The 19,567-nt window shown below is 39.1% G+C and overlaps 1 protein-coding gene and 1 long non-coding RNA gene across 11 annotated transcripts in view; one reads left to right on the forward strand and one right to left on the reverse strand.

Moving 5' to 3' along the window:
• The window catches only part of LOC139361852 (uncharacterized), a 324,906-nt gene extending 324,110 nt beyond the window's left edge, over positions 1–796 (forward strand). Inside the window, exon 4 of the long non-coding RNA XR_011619612.1 lies at positions 628–796. This is a non-coding gene — a long non-coding RNA (uncharacterized lncRNA). The remainder of the gene's footprint in view (positions 1–627) is intronic.
• LOC105488945 (leucine rich repeat containing 3B) overlaps positions 1–19,567 on the reverse strand; it is an 88,668-nt gene that overhangs the window by 56,206 nt on the left and 12,895 nt on the right. Inside the window, exon 3 of one of the 10 annotated variants that reach the window (XM_011753470.3) lies at positions 3,927–4,067. The exons of 8 other annotated variants lie outside the window; for them this stretch is intronic. The gene's annotated coding sequence lies outside the window, so the exon portion shown is untranslated. Of the gene's footprint in view, positions 1–1,287; positions 3,554–3,926; positions 4,068–19,567 lie in introns of those variants that run through there. One more of the 10 variants, XM_011753474.3, reaches the window with a different exon arrangement.

A 19,567-nucleotide genomic window follows, 5' to 3' on the forward strand; every position in this document is an offset into this window, starting at 1 on the left:
TATTCTGATGTTCTGATATTCTCCCCTGCTGTTCCTTTATGTCTCCAGGCTATAGCCAAAAAGAACTTTGCACTGTCCCACTACATGCTTTCTCATCTCTATTTTTGCTTATGCTGTTCTCTCTGCCTATAACATCCTCCTTATTCCCCACCAACGAAGTCTTTCTGATTTCTCTTTTCTCTGAAGTACTCCTAGAGCATACAGGTAATCCTCATTTGCATTTATCATACCATGCCTTGTTTTATGGCTGTATATCAGAACCACCTGGGAAAAGTTTAAAGCTACTGGTGCCTTAGTTCCAGCCTTAGAAATTCTGGTTTAATTTATATATAGTGCAATCTGGACCTAGGATGTTTTCCAGAGCTCTCTAAGAGATTCTAGCATGCAGCAAAACTTGAGAAGAAATGTTACACACACTCACAATCTTCTCAAAGCCCCACTATCGGACAGCCGGCTTCTTATGTCTGCTTGCCTTAGTATAGATGGAATAGCAAGAAATACTTGAACAGCATTCAAGAAATACTTAAACAGCCACTTCAGCATTTTTTAAGTCCATCCTGGTCTTGTTCCAGGACACCCAACTCTCTGACAGATTTTAAATCATGATTCTATTCCATTATTTTGCAGGTTATTAGAAACAGATCACCAGGAACAGGAAAACATCACAGCAATTCAGCCAGGCTTTGGACTGTTTCCCCATCTAGGAAATGTATCACACAGGCTATTTTAGGCTGTTAATTAGACATGGAAAAAAATAGCCATCTGGTGCCACCAGGTATGGGCATGATAAACTTTTTCTCCAGTATCCATATAGTATAATTCACTTCTTAATAAACTAAATGTCACTTATTAGGTGAACTATTGTTTTCAATACAGTATCTTTCCATGTGGTCATGCTATCTACTTCAGGACACACATATGGGTACAGTCTGCTCTCAAAAACAAACAGTTCACAGTGAGTTTACATGGGTGACATGATAATTCATAGTGAAAATCTGACACCTGGTCCTGAGCCGTACTCAGAGAAATGACTTAGGCCTAAAACCTCCAGCATGATCAAGAGTTCTCAAAAATCTCAGCTAGACTTCAGGTTATCTTACTGTTGTTTAAAGGACACTGTCAGCTTATTTTTTTTTCTGTGAGTTCTTCCTTTTGACAGTTTACATGTTTTGTTTTATACTTCATCTCTCTCAGCCTCCCAGAGGCTTAAGTCAGTGAGAAATGACATGTCAGCTTCTCCTAAACCATTATTAATGACAGATCAATTTCTGCAACATCTGAACTCACATGTATATCCAAGCTCATCTTTGAGAATATTTCAAATCAGCTTTTTGAAGTCTTTGTTCCTGTCTGTAAAAAAAAATGACAGAAATTCTAGATTTCATGGAGGAACTGTTCAGGTACAGGTTCTGACTAACACAAACCAGCTGAACTGAATATCAAGGAGATGCAAGTCATTCTCCTTTCATTAATTCCTACTAATATTTTCTTCTTTCATTTTCCTCTTTCCCCGCTTATGTCTATTGAATTTTTTCATCCAGTCTTTTAGTCATTTTTGTTTCATCATCTTTAGCACCTTACCTGATATCTCATTCATTTTTTTTTAATCCCACAAGCTAGGCCTAAGGTTTTGAGGCCACTTCTCCTTCAGTATGAATCTGCTAGGGGACACTGTCATCCCCATCCCCTTCTTGTTGACCCAGCAATGCCTGGAACTGGTGGAAATGACAATTATCTCCAGAAATAGATTTCAGCACATAGGAGATATGAGATTATGCCATAATAAAAATATGTATGGATATGGACAAGAACTAGAAAGGGAAGAATGCAGAATGAAACAAAAATATTTTTTAGCATAATAAAATCTGGGGAGATGCTTTGTTTACTTTCATTAGTGCTGTTATAACTGTTAGAATTTTACACTTTTAAATAAAAAATTATGTACTTTTAAAAAAGTTGATTTGAAATCTCTAAAACATCTGTGATTTTTCAAAAAAGAAAAAAAGGGGTTTTGGAAGTGAGTAATCCAAGGAATGAGATAGAAAATAATGTGTGCCTTTGCAGAGACATACTTAGTACATGGACGTAGGAAACTGTCTCACTGTCTTTATGTACCATTGATTGCAGGCTAAAGGATTCCTACACATTTCCCCCCCACTGGACTCTCCTTTCTTCTTGCAGGATTTGAGCTCACACTCTGTTCTACTACCCCTCTGCAGGCTTGCGTTTAGTTCCCAGCTCTCCTGTGAGATTCCTTTGGCTTCTTTCTTCCGCCCCACTTCACAGCTGTGCGGTGACATCTAACACTTCCCGGCAGCATATGCTGGCAGGAACAGGTGCCAAGGCAGCAGAGACTGTGAGAACGGGAAAGGATCCCATAAAGGGTTGGGCTCTGCTTAGCAGGCCCCAGCTGTCCTTCCCTCCCAGTCTCAGGGACAGAGCAGTCCCAGTTGATCATGCAGGTGTTATTCCACATATATACAGTGTTCTGTAGGGTTTGCAGAAAGCCAAACATTACCTCAGCTGGTTGAAAACACTCTGACTTTTCTCCCATTTCATGGGAAGTGCTGTGGAATCACCCACTTTGTACTTGCACTCCCAACATTGCCCAGTAAAATTGTAGTAGGGGCAGCAAAGCATCAAGAGAATGTGACACTTAAGAGCTGCTTCTGCAGTTAGACCTGGGTTCAAATCCAATTTTTGATAGCTCCAGGATCCTGGGCAAGTTCTAATGAGATATGATGTCATTTCTCATCTGTAAAGTGGTTATTCTTGAGAATTCATTGAGATAATATGTACTAAAGGGTCTAACGCTAGTAAACTCTCAATATATGTCCATTTTTATTATAAGGTAACCTCCTGAATTAGGCTTACAGGCTGAACTGACAGGTAGGAAAGTTGAGTAAATTTCCATCTACTTCAAGAAGACCATATTCATAAGGCTAGGAAAAAGGCAAAAGGGTATTTCTGTAACCCATTGAAAGTTCAGCTTCTTTTTACTTCAATGAGCCCCAGAGAGAAGAGATGAATTGTCTCTTCAGAATACGTTACTACACTTCTCTCATTCATTCATTCATTCATTCATTCAACAGATATTTATTGAGTATTGACTTTATGTCTCACCGGTGTCTAGAATACAGCACTGATAAAGTAAATTTTCTGACCACATGAAACTTAGAGAGTAACAGAGGAGACAAATACTAAACAAGTAAATATACACACAGATACACACAGGTACACACCACACGTGCTCATTTATAATAGTTCAGGTGGTGACAAGCATGGGAAGAAAAACAAACTGAGGTAAAAATGACAGAGAAAAAGGCAGAGAATAAAAGGGAGTGATTACATATTTCATACATTTGGTCACAGAAACCCTCTCTGATGAGGTAATGTTTGGATATAACCTTCTCTGATGACCTCCCAGAAAACTCTTCTTCAGTAAAACAAAAGCACATTGGATACACAGGGATTCCTAGTACTTACAAGTCTCAGAGTAACTCATTTTTAATTACACCCATCCTCTATATGACCAAATGATTTTCAATGATAATCATGAAATGGAACAAATATATTTTACGTATAAAAAAATGTGCACTCACCAAACATCCTGTGTCAGTGGGCATAACTGGGGCTTCTCTGAATTAATTTTCTTATAGGATACAGTGTTTACTAACTAATAATAGCAGAAATAATAATAATGAGCTACTTGGAGCTAACATACATTATTAAAATTTAATAGTAAATACTACAACAAAATATTTTGGACAAGAAAGGATATTTTATCACTAACATTATTTGGAAATGCTAGTGTTTGGTGAAAATAAAAATCAAAACACCTCCGAGTTGGTTTTACAATATTTTCAAATTCTCTCTGTACTTGCTTATTGCCTGTATCCAGGGTGTGCTGTTCCCACTGGCCTGACCTCAGTCTGCCACTGGTGGGGGAGCTGCGTGACTCCTCTCTCCTCACTTCCAGATCTAGCATGATCTTTTCTTCCAAATGTGTTTTACACACTCTCCCTCTTGGACCTTTCAAACTCTGAATCCAGCAACCCATATATATCCTGGAAGTAAAAAAAAAAAAAAAAAAAAAACCTGACACAATCGCTGAGGCTCAACAGAAAAACTTATTTAATACTCACAGAAATGGGAGCCATACAACCTTCATGTTTTTTAGAAAGAACATAACTTTACTTTTGAGAGCAGGTAACAGATATTTACTGAGTATCCACAATGTGTAAGATGACAAGGTAGGCAGTAAGTGGAGACACACAAAGCTATGAGACATGGTCTCAGACTTTAAGTGTTTTATAATCAAATTTGAGAGAGAAAACATAGAAATATAGGCAGAAGACATGGAACAAATAAATTAAAGAAATAGAAGTTTATTTTAAAAGAGGAATTATTTTCATCACAGGTGGTCAATGAAAACTTCTGTATTTGCGTTTGTACTGGGTCTTAAGAAGATGAAATTGCACTGGAAAAGTAGAGGGAAAGAGGGAGCCAGTTCCAAGTGGGGGCTCCATCAGGGAGGTACAAAAGGCAGAGTGTGTTAAGAAGTAAAGAAACATTTTGGATGATGTTCAACCTGAGTGCAGAATAGCACCATGCAACATCTCAGGAGAAGGAGAACAGGCCCATAGGGTGGCCTTAGATGCCAGACTAAAGCATTTGGCATTATAGATAGTTTAAGGTCACCAAATGCCTTAAACAAGGAAGTAACCAAATTAAAGTGGTATTTTAACATGATGAATCTGTCAGTGATGTGAAGTATGAGGTAGAGGGAGAAGGAGAAGGAGGAATGAATTTGGACACAGGCACGAAGTGTTAAGGTCTGAGTTGAGACATTGTACCTTCAAATGTGATGAAAATGCAGGACATTAGGCAACACCATGAAATTAAAACTCAGAGTTTTATTTTATTTTTAATTTGAGGGTATGAAAAGAGGGATCTGGGGAAAAATAATCACACAGTTGGGATCTAGGAATGTTCTCTTCACTTCCTTGATAAAGTATTTAATGTTAAATATTCTCAACTAAATATTCCCAAAGAAACAAAATAGAGGAGAAATCAGAGAGGCAAATAATTCTTTTTTAATCTTAGAACCCCAATGGTAGTTCCTCCACGAAGACCAGTAGAGGCTTCCCATCTTTGAAAACAAGCAAACAAGTGGATTACCTGTGTGATGTTTTGTGTGAACAGCAAAATCCTTTTCAGTGTTTTGCTGTCTTGGGACAGCCTGGTCCTAAGTCAAATGATGAAACCCTTGGAACCCTTTAGGCATCAGATCTATACTCAATTTCTAATTCTTTTCTCAAGAACATAAGTAGCCTGTATTATAAACACTTTTTGAAAGGTTGTGTTTTAATCCTCTAAATGAGCTGTATTTCAGGGCTGCACTTAATATGTGATTTATTCTGTGCTACTTAATCCACCTCTTTCTTCAAACAAAGCTCCCTAAAAGAAACTTTCAGCTTTCAAGTGGAGAAAAATGCCCCATTCTTATTTTTGAGTTGCCTCGAGGGAGGAATGGAAGCTTGGAGGGTTTAAGAGAGCCAGTATATTCATTGTCTTTATTACAGATCATTTGCTGATGTTAAGGCAGAGTCCATATTACAAGTTCGGTGTTGCAACTGCCCATTCTTCAAAGCACTCAAATTAAAAATTAAAATGCTACAGCTTAAACATTACAAATCAAGCATCAAAATCTTTGTGTGCTATACACATTTTTCCCAGTAGACATGGGCATTTGTGTGAGGGGTCCTCTTAGGAATCAAACAAAGAGAGCCCATATGGAAGGAGATGTGGGCAGGATTCTGGTTCTCTAGGGAAGGGATAGGAGAAACACAGACTGGATTCAAAATCCTTTTATTGATATTTTAAGAAAAATGGAGAGTATTCGTTTTGAAAGCCCCAAGTAAAATGATTTCTACTAGGTTCAGGATTTTGTTTCATTTTCTTGAAAACTGGAGATTTTAATTTTTACTGAAACAAACAAACAAAAAAGCTCTTTTCATTTCGTGTAAAAATGGAATGTGGGTACAAAAAAGCACAGCACTATTCTGCACTGTATCTACAAGGCGACAGGGAAGGAGGGGTTTCTACCTTCTGAAATCAGTGCCAATCGCTGTCTGATTTAGTCTTTATTAGGACGATTTCCACACTTCTAAAAAAAAAATGCATCTTTCTAAACATCAGGAATAACTGATTGAGATTTCTGAAATCCCCTTTCTTTCCCTCCACAATTTAAATCAAGCTCTTTCAAAGCCAACATAATACATCTTGGTTGAAGCCTGAAAAGGTTATAAATAGTAAAGGTTGAAAATTTTCCACAAAGGTAAGTAGATGAAAAAATAAATAAATAACCCAAACTTCTTATACCATACATGGGCAAGATGTACTCCTTCCTCATCAGTCCAATCCTTCATCAAGGCACCGTTGTAGTCAAGGAACACAATGAACAAAAATGGGCCATGGTACCCCTGTGCTTGCTCCAAGCTGAACTCTCCTCTGCAGAGATTTCTGCCTCCTCATCCCCAAAACACAGGCATATGACATTTTCTTTAAGCAAAGCTTGGTGCGGGGAAGCTATATGTAGCTTAAATTCTTAATAGCTTCCCTCCGAAGCTGGATATTGTGTGAACATGGCATGCTCTGTGTACTCCATGGGATTGAAGTTTACACCTGTAAATTCTTTGCCCAGTGGCAATTTCCAAGCTAGGAGATTTTTTTCTCTTGCTTCAAATTCCTCCAAGTTTCATTTGAAACTCCTGCCAATGAGCCATATCAGGCGTTAAATCATGTGTCAGAAATGCTGTATCTTTAGAGTGATGCATAACGCTGTAAGAATATGAAGAGGATAATTTGGGCTGGGGCAATGGAAGGGTTTCTTCATGGACAGGTAGGGAAGGCTTAATCATACATTTTATTCACATAATGTTTTATAATTTCTAAGGCACTCCCAGCAGCCTTGTGTTATCTGATTTTCAGAACAGCCCTTCAAGGCTGTTCCATTTCTTTTAGAGTTCCAAGTAACTTCCATCCAACAAATATTTGTTGAGCAACTAGTATGTGCCAGGTGGTGGCATACAGGGTTGAAAGCACAAAAGCCATGGTCTCTGCTCCCAGGAGCTCTGTGTTGAGAGAGTCTGACAATATGCACAAAACACAAATGAGTCATCAAAACAGTTAAGATAGTGAGAGACGCCATGAAGAAAAACCTTAGGGTAACATGTGTTGGAGGGTGACCAAGGGAGGAAAGGCTACTCTTAGGGGTGACATTTGAGCTGAGAACTGAAAAAAGTGAGTAGCATGCCATGGGGTGATTGGAAGCAGGAAGGCATCAAGCAGAAGGAAGTGTAAGTTCAGCAGCTTGGAAACAGGAAGATTCTTGGTATGTTCTACAAACAGAAAGAAGGCCAGTATGGCTGTAGCTGAGGGAGCGGATGGAAAGAGATGAGTTGGAAAGGTGAGAAGGAGCTACCCACTTTAGTAAAAAGAATCAAGATGGAGAAAGAAGATGTGGGGCTCATATTTGCTGAGTACTTACTATGGGCCAGGCCTTGAGCCAAATTCACAGCCATAAGTGGTGGGTAGGTTCCCTGAGTCCAAATCCTGTATATCTGACACTACACCACACTGCCTCACTCACACCCTACCGTCTGGAGGCTAGCTTTGGTTCACCCAGGTGGAAACAGGGGAAATAGAGAAAACATTGATATTTTGAATCCTCCATAGGATCCTCTTCACCTGCTGGCCTATCTCTTGAGTGATTTTTGCATGAGGGGCATATTTTTTGGCCTGCATGTTAAAATCAGGTTTTTTTTGTTTTTTTTTGTTTTTTTTTGTTTGTTTGTTTGTTTTTAGCCTCCTATCCTTAGTGGCCTCTGGGCTGAAGAATCAGCTCACTGGTTCTACACTCTGGGGTAAATTCAAGCACTGCAGATAGAATGTAATTATCAGAGGAAACTGAAAAGGTGACTGCAAAAGAAAGATAAAACATACTTAATGCCTCCAGGAAATGAATCCAAATGGATCTTGATCGGTGTTGCAAGGAGAATGCAATATAAGTTCTTTACCCTCACTCTCCTTCAAGCAAGTTTGAATACTCTCTCACTGCTTTTACATGAACTCAAATTGCTTTAGAAACCTGTCATATTGAATTAGTAAAAGCAGATAATAATTCAGAGGGGTGCCAATGTGCCATTATTGAAAGTCGCTGGTTGGAAGGCTTCCTGCTGCATTATTCAGGGATTATAACTCACTTTCATCACCATGTATCAGAATGAACAAATGAGATTTCTGTGGTTTTTTTTGGATTAAGTTTCTTTAAAAGTTTATCATAAAGATGAGGTGGCCTACATTGTGAATAAGTGTATAGAGAACATCTGCATTCGTCAACAAGAGAACAAGGAAACAAGCGCACACCCTCGGGTTGGCCACATTGTATGGTCACTTGGAAGGGACCATAGTCAGAAACAGATCTTGGGATAGTCCAGCAGAATGGTCAGGTTTCAGAAGGCCTTTGACCTTGATATTAGGGCAAACTCAAAGGCTGGGGGAATTAGGAATAAATAGCAGAGACATGGAAAATAAAATACTCTTCCTTCTAATCTTAACGGTTGGCCATCTCCTCAGAGAACCCATCCTCAATCACTTTCTGACATGATACCCTCATAATTGTTTTTCCATTACAAGATTGCAATTTTTGAAATACCTCCATTCCTTTAATTGCTTGTTTGGCTATTTTCTATCCCTCACACTCCAGAAAGTAATGTGTTTGAGAAGTAGGATCTTAATTTTCTTACCTCCAGACCCTGGAAGCAATGCCTGAAGCATAGTAGGCATTCAAAAATATTTATTGAATGAAAATTATGCACACACACATATATATACATATATAATAGCAGAGGCCATTCTGTGTGTAATAGTATTGTTAGATCAGCTGTTACAGTAAAGTCTATGCAAGCTAGAATCCAGGCAGTCACTATGAACCATCTTTGCTGAGTTCGTCTGAGCAAGTCAATTTACTTATTTAAATGATTTCTTTGCTTACCAGAGACCATCTTTATGTCTCATAGTTACTTTGTGGAGGGACTCTTGTCTGTGGAATAGTTGGGAAGCAACTACAGGTCTCTGCACAATGTAAACATCCTCTTTAGTAGGCTCAAAAATTTTATCCAAGTTCTCAACACCTGCTACTTAATCCACACGACAAACATCTTAGATTTATCTCTGAGATTTCTTTAACTCAAAAAGTCTAATTTTTTTTTCTGCAACTATTAATTTGGAAAATTTAAGTCTAAGTCTACTGAACAGTTGCAAGAATTGCAAAGAAACACTCTGGGTTGACCAATTGTTAATGTTCTGTCATGTTTGCTTTCCCTCTCCATGTATAGATATATGTATGGATGGATGTCTGTGTCTTTGTATCTATGCATGTGCGTATGTCTGTATGTGTATGTGTCTGCAGGTCTATGTTTTGATATGCATGTGTATATGTGTATATGTGTATATTATCTATGTATATATGGGCATTATATGTGTGAGTATATGTTTATGTGTGTGTATTTTGGCTGAACCATTTGAGAGTTAGTTGTAGACATTGATGTACTTATCCTTAAATACTTCAATATGAATGTCTTAAGACCAAGAATATGGTCCTATTCTGCAATTGTCACACTTAGGAGGTCCAAAATTGATACCTAGGTCAAAATTGATATCTAATGAGCAGTGGGTTTTCAAATTTCCGTAAATGTCCCAAAATGCCCTTAATAACTTTTTATTTTTAATCCAGGGTTCCATTATGAATCACACATTATATTTCATTGTCATATCTCTTTAGTTTACTTTAATTTAGAACTGTTCCCCAGCATGGTTTTTTTCCCCTGTCCTTGGTAACATTGACATTTTCGTAGATTCCAGGGTCAGTTGCTTTGCATAATTTTTCCTCATTTAAATGTGTCAGATTGTTCCCCCTAATTGTATCCAGGTTAAAGTCTAACATTCTAAGTACCAGATATGACCAATATGAAGTAGACGTGAAATAACTCAGATTCTCCCAGGAATTTTTAGGCTGAGTTATCAAATCAATGAATAAAAACACTTCTGACATAGGTACCAGGTATTACCTGGTAAGGCACTCTCCTCTTCTGAATTTGTTAGAACAAAAGCCTCATCAACACAATTAAGTTAGTACTTCCCACATATTAGTCACTCAAATACTACCTTCAAGATTTCTGCTATATCTAAGCTCTACCTGTGTTCATACTTATGTAATCTTCTTCTTGAAGTCAACTTACTTATTTAAATGATTCCTTATCCTACGAAATAATGTCTGCATAGATGGCTTTGTTATGCTTGTTTTATTTTTCTAATACTTATCAAAGCATATGTAAATATCAAAAAACAATTCGTACACATCTAGACCACCTTTCACACCACAGTGGTGTACTTGGAAATGCTGAGCAGAGCATGGTCAAACTGCTCTGTGTGTGTATATGTGTGTGCATACTTGTGCATGAATGTGTGTCTATGCAGAATTACCTGGTAAGAAAAGGCTTCTCAAGAACTAAGAAGACAAGAAAATGCCAAGGTTGCCCGGCCAAACTGGGGACCATATCCAAACAAATGACAAGACCTGCAACTCCTGAGACATGCAGCTGCTATATATAGTCCCCTGACATCAGACTGACTGCGTCCTTATTCATTTCCAAATCATTCAACAGACAAGATTGAGAAGGGGCTCAGGAAAATGCTACTTAGCCAAACTCTGACAGTGACGGAATCCTTGTGTCCTCCAGAAGATCACTCTTTGTGGCCTGTAAAAAAGGCACATCGTATCACAGAATTCCTGACACTTCACATCTGCTGTATATCCCAGACAATGAGACGGAGGCCCAGAGACCCTTGTGAGTTGTCCAAGATCACACAGCTAGTGGGTGTGTGGGTGGCAAACTGGGAGCTGACTCTAAGTGCCCAGGTCAGCTCATTCCACCACTCCATGCTGAGTCCTGGGCTGACATAGCCATTTATATTTAAAACCATCTATACAGGTATACCACACACATATAAACACAGACATATATATATACACACACACACACGTACATGTCTAGTGTATACAGTTTTATATATGTGTTTTCATACAACCACATATATATATACACACACACATACACATGTATACATACACACACACACACATATATGTGTGTATACAAAACCATGTCACCATTCTGGATTCCTGAGTCCCTCCCAAGTGCTCTTACAACCATGAATGTGTCCAACCCCAAGGAGAAGGGCATTTTACAAACTTCATCCCTTGTCTTTGTCACTCACCAACCAATTATTTTTCCCTGTGTCGCTGCATATGCGAACATCACAGACTAAACCAGCCCACACTTGAATGCTTCTGGAAATTCTCCCTCCTTTTTTTTTTTTTTGAGACGGAGTCTCGCTCTGTTGCCAGGCTTGCGTGCAGTGGTGTGATCTCGGCTCACTGCAAACTCCACCTCCTGGGTTCAAGTGATTCTCCTGCCTCAGCCTCCCGAAGAGCTGGGATTACAGGAACAGAACTACACCTGTATAGATGGTTTTATATATAAATGGCTGTCAGCCCACAACTCAACATGGAGTGGTGGAATGAGCTGGCCTGGGCATTTAGAGTCAGCTCCCAGTTTGCCACCCACTAGATGTGTGATCTTGGACAACTCACAAGGGTCTCTGGGCCTCTGTCTCATTGTCTGGGATATACAGCAGGTGTGAAGTGTCAGGAATTCTGACTAATTTTTGTATTTTTAGTAGAGACAGGCTTTCACCATGTTACCCAGGATGGCCTCAATATCCTGATCTTGCAATCTGCCTACCTCGGCCTCCCAAAGTGCTGGGATTACAGGCATGAGCCACTGTGCCCAGCCAACTCTGCCCATCTTAATTCCTGCTGGTGTGTAGTGATATTCTTAAAATCCAGTCATTGACCTAGGGCTGGACCTCCTGCTTCCTTTTCACTGGGTCAAAGCCTGTAGAGAAACTGACTTGTGTGGGGCCGAGGTGGCTGAGTAACGCCCTATACCTGTACCAGCAGCCTGCTGACATCCAGCTATTCATTTCGCCAAATCATTCTCAGAGACTCTGCCCTCTTCTCCATCCCCACATCCTATGAGTTGTTAAGTTCTATGGCTTATGTCTCCTTAGCTTCTCTCCCATTCATCCTCTTCTCCTTTCCTGAAGATACACCTTGGTGCAGGCCTTCATCTTTCTCCCCTAAGTTATTACAAGGCCTGCTGGTATCCCCACTTGCTGGTAGAGCCATCTTCTCCACCACACCAGCGGCTCTCAAAGTTTGGTCCAGGGACTCCAGGAGGTCCCTAAGATCCTTGCAGGGGATTCCTGAAGATGAGACTATTTCTACAATGTGATTAAGGTGTGATATGCCTTTTTTACTCTCTCTCTCTCTCTCTCTTACAACATACAGTGGAGTTTTCTGAAGGCTCCTGACATAGAATATCACAACAGAGTGAATGTAGAAGCAGATACGAGAATCCAACGGTTTTCTATTAAGCGAGACATGAAGGAGATGTGTAGAACTATACAATAATACCACTCTTCTCAGGAAATACTTTTTGCTTTGCAAAACATAATTTTTTCATAAAAATGTGTTTTCATGTTAACATGTGATAGGTTTACTTTTTTCAATTAGTTAGTAAACATTTAAAAATGTTATCAGTTTTAAGTTTTAATATAGTGAATATGGATAAATATAACCCACATGAACAAGACCTCTTTAACATCCTCTGTAATTGCTGAGTTTCTAAAAGGATACTGATACCAAAAAGTTTGCAAACTGTTCTGACATTTAAAATTTTTTGATTTTTTAAAAAATTTGATTTTTTAAAATGTATTTTTTTTTAAAGAAAATCTATTTTATCAAGTTACTCCTCCATTTAAATCCATTAATATGTAGAGGATAAAACTCCTCAAGGTCATCATTGCTGCTTTACCACTGTACATAGGCTAATACCCTGCCATCCCACCTCAGTCCCCTGCCCCAACATGCCCACGTTCCATCTCGCCACTGCCAGCTCAGGTTTCCTAAGCCAACTGCAGTGGTTTTCTATCGTGTTGACTTAGCTATGTAGGACCATGTTTCCCAGATTTCCCTTTCCTGTGGGAATCCAGTTGAGGCTGGCCATGAGAAAAGTCATCCTGAGATCTGGAAGGCAGACATGCTATGCAGAATTACCCTTGGAAGGCACTATCTCAGCTAACACACATTGCTGCTGATCTCCTGGCTGGCAGTGTTGGGGAGAGCACAAGTAGCCCACAGTTCTTCCGCATCCCCCTGGGTCTCCACCCCCAGTTTCCCAGTCTGGGTGTGCAGCTCCAGGGCAAGGATGTCTGCTTTCTCAGGCCACCTATGCTACTGGGGCACAGGTCCTTGTTCATCCTTATAAGTTCTAGTTTGCCCTTGCTTCTCCTCACACCAGTCCCAATTTCTTCTTCCCTGAGCCCTGCTGACTTAGAGCAACTTCAGTCCCACCACCAGCAGTAGAGGCAATACCTGCCATAGATTTCTTCACCAGCTTCCTTCATGGTCCCTACTGAGTGACTTTTTGTGCCCTGCAAGACCTTTGCATTCCAAGTATCTCCCACAACTGTGGAAGATCTGTTTATTCTAGTAATAAATCTATTATTCCATGTCATTCACAGGGGCCCTGCTTCCCTGTTCACACCTTAATTCATATCAAATCTCCAGGTGTCCTTCCCTGCCTCTAGCTGTCCGGCAGAACACCAATTTGACCTTTCCTGGATCAACTCAGGATTCCCAAAGTCCTTTTTTTTTTTTTTGAGATGGATTCTCGCTGTGTCTCCCAGGCTGGAGTGCAGTGGCGCGATCTCGGCTCACTGCAAACTCTGCCTCCCGGGTTTACGCCATTCTGTGCCTCAGCCTCCCAAGTAGCTGGGACTACAGGCGCCCGCCACCACGCCCGGCTAGTTTTTTGTATTTTTAGTAGAGACAGGGTTTCACCATGTTAGCCAGGATAGTCTCGATCTCCTGACCTCGTGATCCACCCACCTTGGCCTCCCAAAGTGCTGGGATTACAGGCTTGAGCCACCGCGCCCGCCCAAAGTCCTTTCTAAGCCATTCCACCAGCTCACAGTCCAATGGATATGATTCTTGTGCTCTTCATGTGCTCTACACTCAGCATGCCATGCAGTACTCCACTTGTAGTGCTTTATAAACAGTTTTCCACAGGTCTCTATCTCTTCCTCCTACATCTGCAAGCTCTCTGAGATCAGAAACAGGACCTCATGATCTATACCTTTGTATCCCAGTCCCATATTTTAAAAATAACCTTGACAGAGGGGAGGCAGAATAAATATGACATGGGTTTTTAAATGCCAGTTACTGGAAAAGAGGATGAATGAGAAAGGCTGGGATTAGCAAATTCTTTATGTCTAAGCTGGGGTCTGCATAAAGCAGTGTTTTGTTTGTTTGTTTGTTTGTTTTAATAAGGCATAACAATTATTTAGGGAGTTTTGGGGGTATGTTTGTTTTGTTTTGTTTTAAGTAGATTCCTAGTGCCATGCTTTCAGATATTTTGATTTGCAGACTTGGGGCAGAGCCTAGAACTCTTCAATTTAACAAGACACGGTGATCTCACGAAGAGAGAAGAACACAGCTTGAGGACCACTGCTAAAAAGAATATAGTGGGAAGAGAGGGGTTTAGGGTAACAATTCTTAAATTAGGCTCTTTGAATCACTTAGTGGGGAGAGTAGGGAGAGTAAGAGAAACTTAACAAAAATGCAGTTTCCTACATCCCACACCAAATCCACCAAATCTTCATAATCAGAAGTAGAGGTACTTCAAAAGTGATGGCTGCCTTGTGGGGCTCTGAGCAAGGAACTTTTACTCCTGTGGTTTAGCTGTTTATCCATCCTGACTTGGTGTAGGGACATTAACTTCCTGTCTTCATCTAGTCACCTAAACTCACCCTTGAACCTTCTGTCTATGAAGCAGAGACCATGTGGTGTCCCTGGATATAAATAATAAATACTCATAAGGAAAGGCCTTTGGGAGGGGTCACACAAAAGGATTCTAAAGAGAAGGTGGGGAGACTTTTGGAAAAATATCAGATTAACAAAAAGACTAAACAAAGTGATTCATAGAAAAGACAACAAAAAACTGGAAAGACAAGCATGATTCTAATGGTTCCAGTGAGTTTAAAGCCCATGCGGTGCCTATGAATTCCTCTCCAATTGTTTCTTCATATAGTTTGCACCTGTCCTGTCCCATGCAGTAACCACTGGCCACATGTGGCTACTGAGCACTTGAAATGTAGCTAGTGTAACTGAGGAGCTAATTATTTAAGTTTATTAACTGTGATTAATTTAAATTTAAAGACTAATATCCAATTCAGTCATTGGAAAATGTTTAAGTATGTTTGAAAACAACTTAGACATATGAACTTTTTTTTTTCAACTGTAAATTTTATAAAATCTAAATATAGGTCAAGTATTTCTGATGAAAACTTAGTGTCCAAAGTGCAACATGGTGTGAGTATAAAATATAACACCAGATCTCAAAGACTTAGTGTGTAAAATTTAATACATTTTATTTGATTACAAGTCAAAACGATAATTTTGAATATACTGGATTAAGTATATTACTGAAATTAAGTATACATTTTTCTTTTTACATGTTTAATGCAATTACTGAAAAAAATTTTAAATTACCCAAGTGGCTAGCATGATATTTCTATTGAACAGTGCAGCTCTATTCAAGACTATATAGAATGGGACTATTTAATGAGGGAAATGAGTGTTCCTCTATAAGGTAGTCATTCCAGGGAATTATAAGCTGACTCCAAGGATGCTATCATTTTGGAAATGCAGTCCTTTCTGAATCTCATCCCTACCTCGTCTCCACCTGCTACAAAGCAACCTTCAGGGTAGCTGATGAGCCCCTTCCAAAAAAATCCTTAGGATTTTCAAGTCCCAGTCTGGTGTTCACACACCTTGATTACCTTCTTCATTCAGTAGCCTTACTTCAATTGACTTTGGCTTATTTCAAAACACCAGAACCACCCCAAAACCATTTAAGAATGAACATTGATGACAATATTCAAAATATTATACCACTGCTTCTCAGAGAAGACTCAATACTATTTTGAATAAAGGCAACAGTATCTCTCTCCAAAGGGACCAATTATGAAGTCAATTGCAAACTTTAGGTTGAACTATGGTGTGTTTGTTAAATAAGTTAACAAACAGTAAATGACATTCTTTTTATAATCCCATCTGTAGGTCTTATTTTTCTGAGAACTGTTTTAGCTGTTATTTTCCACATCATCAGGTATTGGTTCACACTTTGAGACAGAAGTTTTTAACTTCAGGGTCCGACAGGTCCATGATGAGGCCGTGGCTAGAATGTAAGGGATCTACAACTGTGTAGGATCTCTTCTCATTTCTTTCCATTGACCCTTAATCGAAATTTGGCATTTCCTTCCATTTAAAAGGCAGGCAACAGATTACACTACCATTATATATCTGGGACATCACCAGTAAAAGTCACAATGTTCTTTTTATATGACAATACAATTCTTCCACAAATCCTGAAAATTTATTTTTTTACATCATGACATTAAAGTCATGATAGTTAATTTCTCCTGATCATAGCACCTCATAATATATAGAGACAAGTATTGGTCAATTCTTCACTTGGCAGTCATTCAGTCATGAAAGGTGGAAGATGCATTATCTCACCCTAGATATTTAGACATCTACAACGCTTTGTGGAATTCCTTATTCATACTTGTTTGTTCTTCATCAATGGAAAGAAGTCAGGCATTTAAATTAGTCATTACAATTTTGCAAAATTGGAAAGTTCAAATGAGAATTTTTGATTCTTCGAAAGTTACTATTGCTGTTTGGAAATATGATATACATGTAGGCTACAAGTCTAGACCAGGCAAGTTCAAACACATCTGATGGTTAAACAAAATGTTGAAATGTGTTATTTAAAGTAAGTTTAAGATTATTATTGATGACACATTGGGTGATGATATTAGTCATCCATAATGTTGTAAATTCTGTGAGATTCAGTATACTTTGTGTTATTTGTCTTGCTCTTAGTAATCCTATGTACTTTCTTAAAATTTAAAAATATCATTCTGAAAAAGGGTACATAGGTTTCACCAGACTGCCAAAGGGATCTATAGCAGGAAAAATGGCTAAATCTCCTGCTCTAGGCATTCCATGACTAATCTAGGACCCTGAATATCCACGTATTACTAGAGATGCCTGCTATCCACAGAATCCGCAAACGTTTCCTAGCCCTGGACACAGTGTGCCCAGACTTCCCAGTCAATTTACAACTGAGTAGAAAGAAGACCTCTTCATTGCCATCCACACAAAGGAAAGGTAAGGTAGAGAAAAGAACATGACTTTATAAAAGAAGTAATGGCACAAAGTTTCACCTGATAAAGCCCTAGAAGTTGATGGTGAATTTGAGGTGGTGGAGGCTGAGAAGCAAACAACAACTTCATGGTAACTCAATAAATTACCACTAATTTTTCTAGAAACCGGTAGGCTCTTCTTCAATATGAAAAGTGAATTATTCTTACCTGTTATTACTGATGCCATTTGCTTCACTCAGCTGAATATAATATGAATGTACATTTAGAAACACATCCTGGCCAACACAGTGAATCCCTGTCTCTACTAAAAATACAAAAATTAGCTGGGTATGGTAGCAGGCACCTGTAATCACAGCTATTCAGGAGGCTAAGGCAGGAGGATTGCTTGAACTCAAGAGGCGGAGGTTGCAGTGAGCTGAGATTGCACCACTGCACTCCAGCCTGGGTGACAGAGTTAGACTCTGTCAGAAAGAAAGAAAGAAAGAAAGAAAGAAAGAAAGAAAGAAAAAGAAAGAAAGAAAGAAAGAAAGAAAGAAAGAAAGAAAGAAAGAAAGAAAGAAAGAAAGAGAAGAAAGAGAAAGAAGTAAAGAAAGAAAGAGAAGAAAGAGAGAAAGAAAGAGAAGAAAGAGAGAGAGACAGAAGGAAGGAAGGAAAGAAAGAGAGAAAGAAAGAAAAAGAAGGAAGGAAGGAAGGAAGGAAGGAAGGAAGGAAGGAAGGAAGGAAGGAAGGAAGGAAGGAAGGAAGGAAGGAAAAGAAAGACTACGGCACTCTCCAGTTAAAAAGAAAGCTATATGGGCTTTCCACACTAAACCCAGGCTGGGCAGAAGAAAGTGATGCATATTGGAGGCCCATATTTTTCAGCACTGTTGTCCCAACATTTAGAAACATCCCTGGCATAAAAACAACACTGTAGCTTTTAGAAATTTTGTTGTGTGTGTGTTTTTTTTTTAACACTAAAAAATGAGATTTAGCCCACAATTTAATATTGTCAATACATATTCTTCATTACACAACTGGCATGCCAACTGTTACCTAAGCACTTCAGACTCTTCAAATCCCACACCCACACATTCTGAACTCATCTGCATCCAGATATGAATAAAGATGAATAGCATCTTGAGGAAATTGCTTCTCCATTCTCAAATGGCAAAAGCCATGGAGTATACTCCTCATAGTGTCTGAGGAATTTCTAAGAGCAACAAGAAAAAATCCTAAAGTCACTATTTTGTAAGAAAAATCACATCCTTCTATGGCAACCTGCCCACTGGGGATTTCAAATTAAAAGGGACCTTAGAATTCCCTTCCTGTAATTCTCTCTCTCTCTCTTTTTTTTTTAAAGGACTTCTTTATTTTACTAAACTCAAGTTAATTAGGTTTTGGCAGGTCAGCAGCTCAATTCAGCATCTCTTTATAGAGAACGGTTCTAAGAGATCTTGATGAAATTGCAAATGCTTAGAAACAGTCATTTGCTTGCATGCTGGGTAAATAGGAAAGCATGCTGACTGTATTTATTTTCCTATCATTATGTCACTGTGGGGTGAGCTAGTAAAAAAAGTAGAGGTTGCTAACATTTTGGGGGTGTGTGTGTGTGCATCCTAAAATAATTTATTTTTTTCTTCATCTCAAACCATTATTCCATGATTGCAGGAAGTCCCCAACACTAGAATAAACTGTTCGCTAAATGTTTATTTATAAATTGGATTTTTTCACTTAAATCATTAGTGTTCATTGATTCATTCAACAGATAGTTACTGAGTACCAATTATGGGCCAGGCTTGTGATATACACAGATGCAAAAGCAAGGTCCATTTTTATCCCAAGAGATGCTTACAAGGTGATGAGATGCCCAGGCTAACCTACATTAATTTCTTATCTTAGTTAGGGCTGCCTTAACAAATTGCCATAGACTGGGTGGCTTAAACAACAGGAATTCATTTCTCACAGTTCTGGAGAAGATACCAGCAGGGTTGATACCTGATGCAGATGGTGTAGGCTCTTTCCTTGGGTTGCAGACAGCCGCCTTCTCACTGTGTCCTCACATGGCCTTTCCTTGGTGCGTGCAGGCGGAGAGAGAGAGGAAGCACGCTTTCTGGTGTCTTTTCTTGTAAAAACACTAATCTCATGCTGAGGACCCCACCTTCAT

This window comes from Macaca nemestrina, chromosome 2, assembly GCF_043159975.1.
Source record: "Macaca nemestrina isolate mMacNem1 chromosome 2, mMacNem.hap1, whole genome shotgun sequence".
In the NCBI taxonomy this organism is placed as follows: Eukaryota; Metazoa; Chordata; class Mammalia; order Primates; family Cercopithecidae; genus Macaca; species Macaca nemestrina.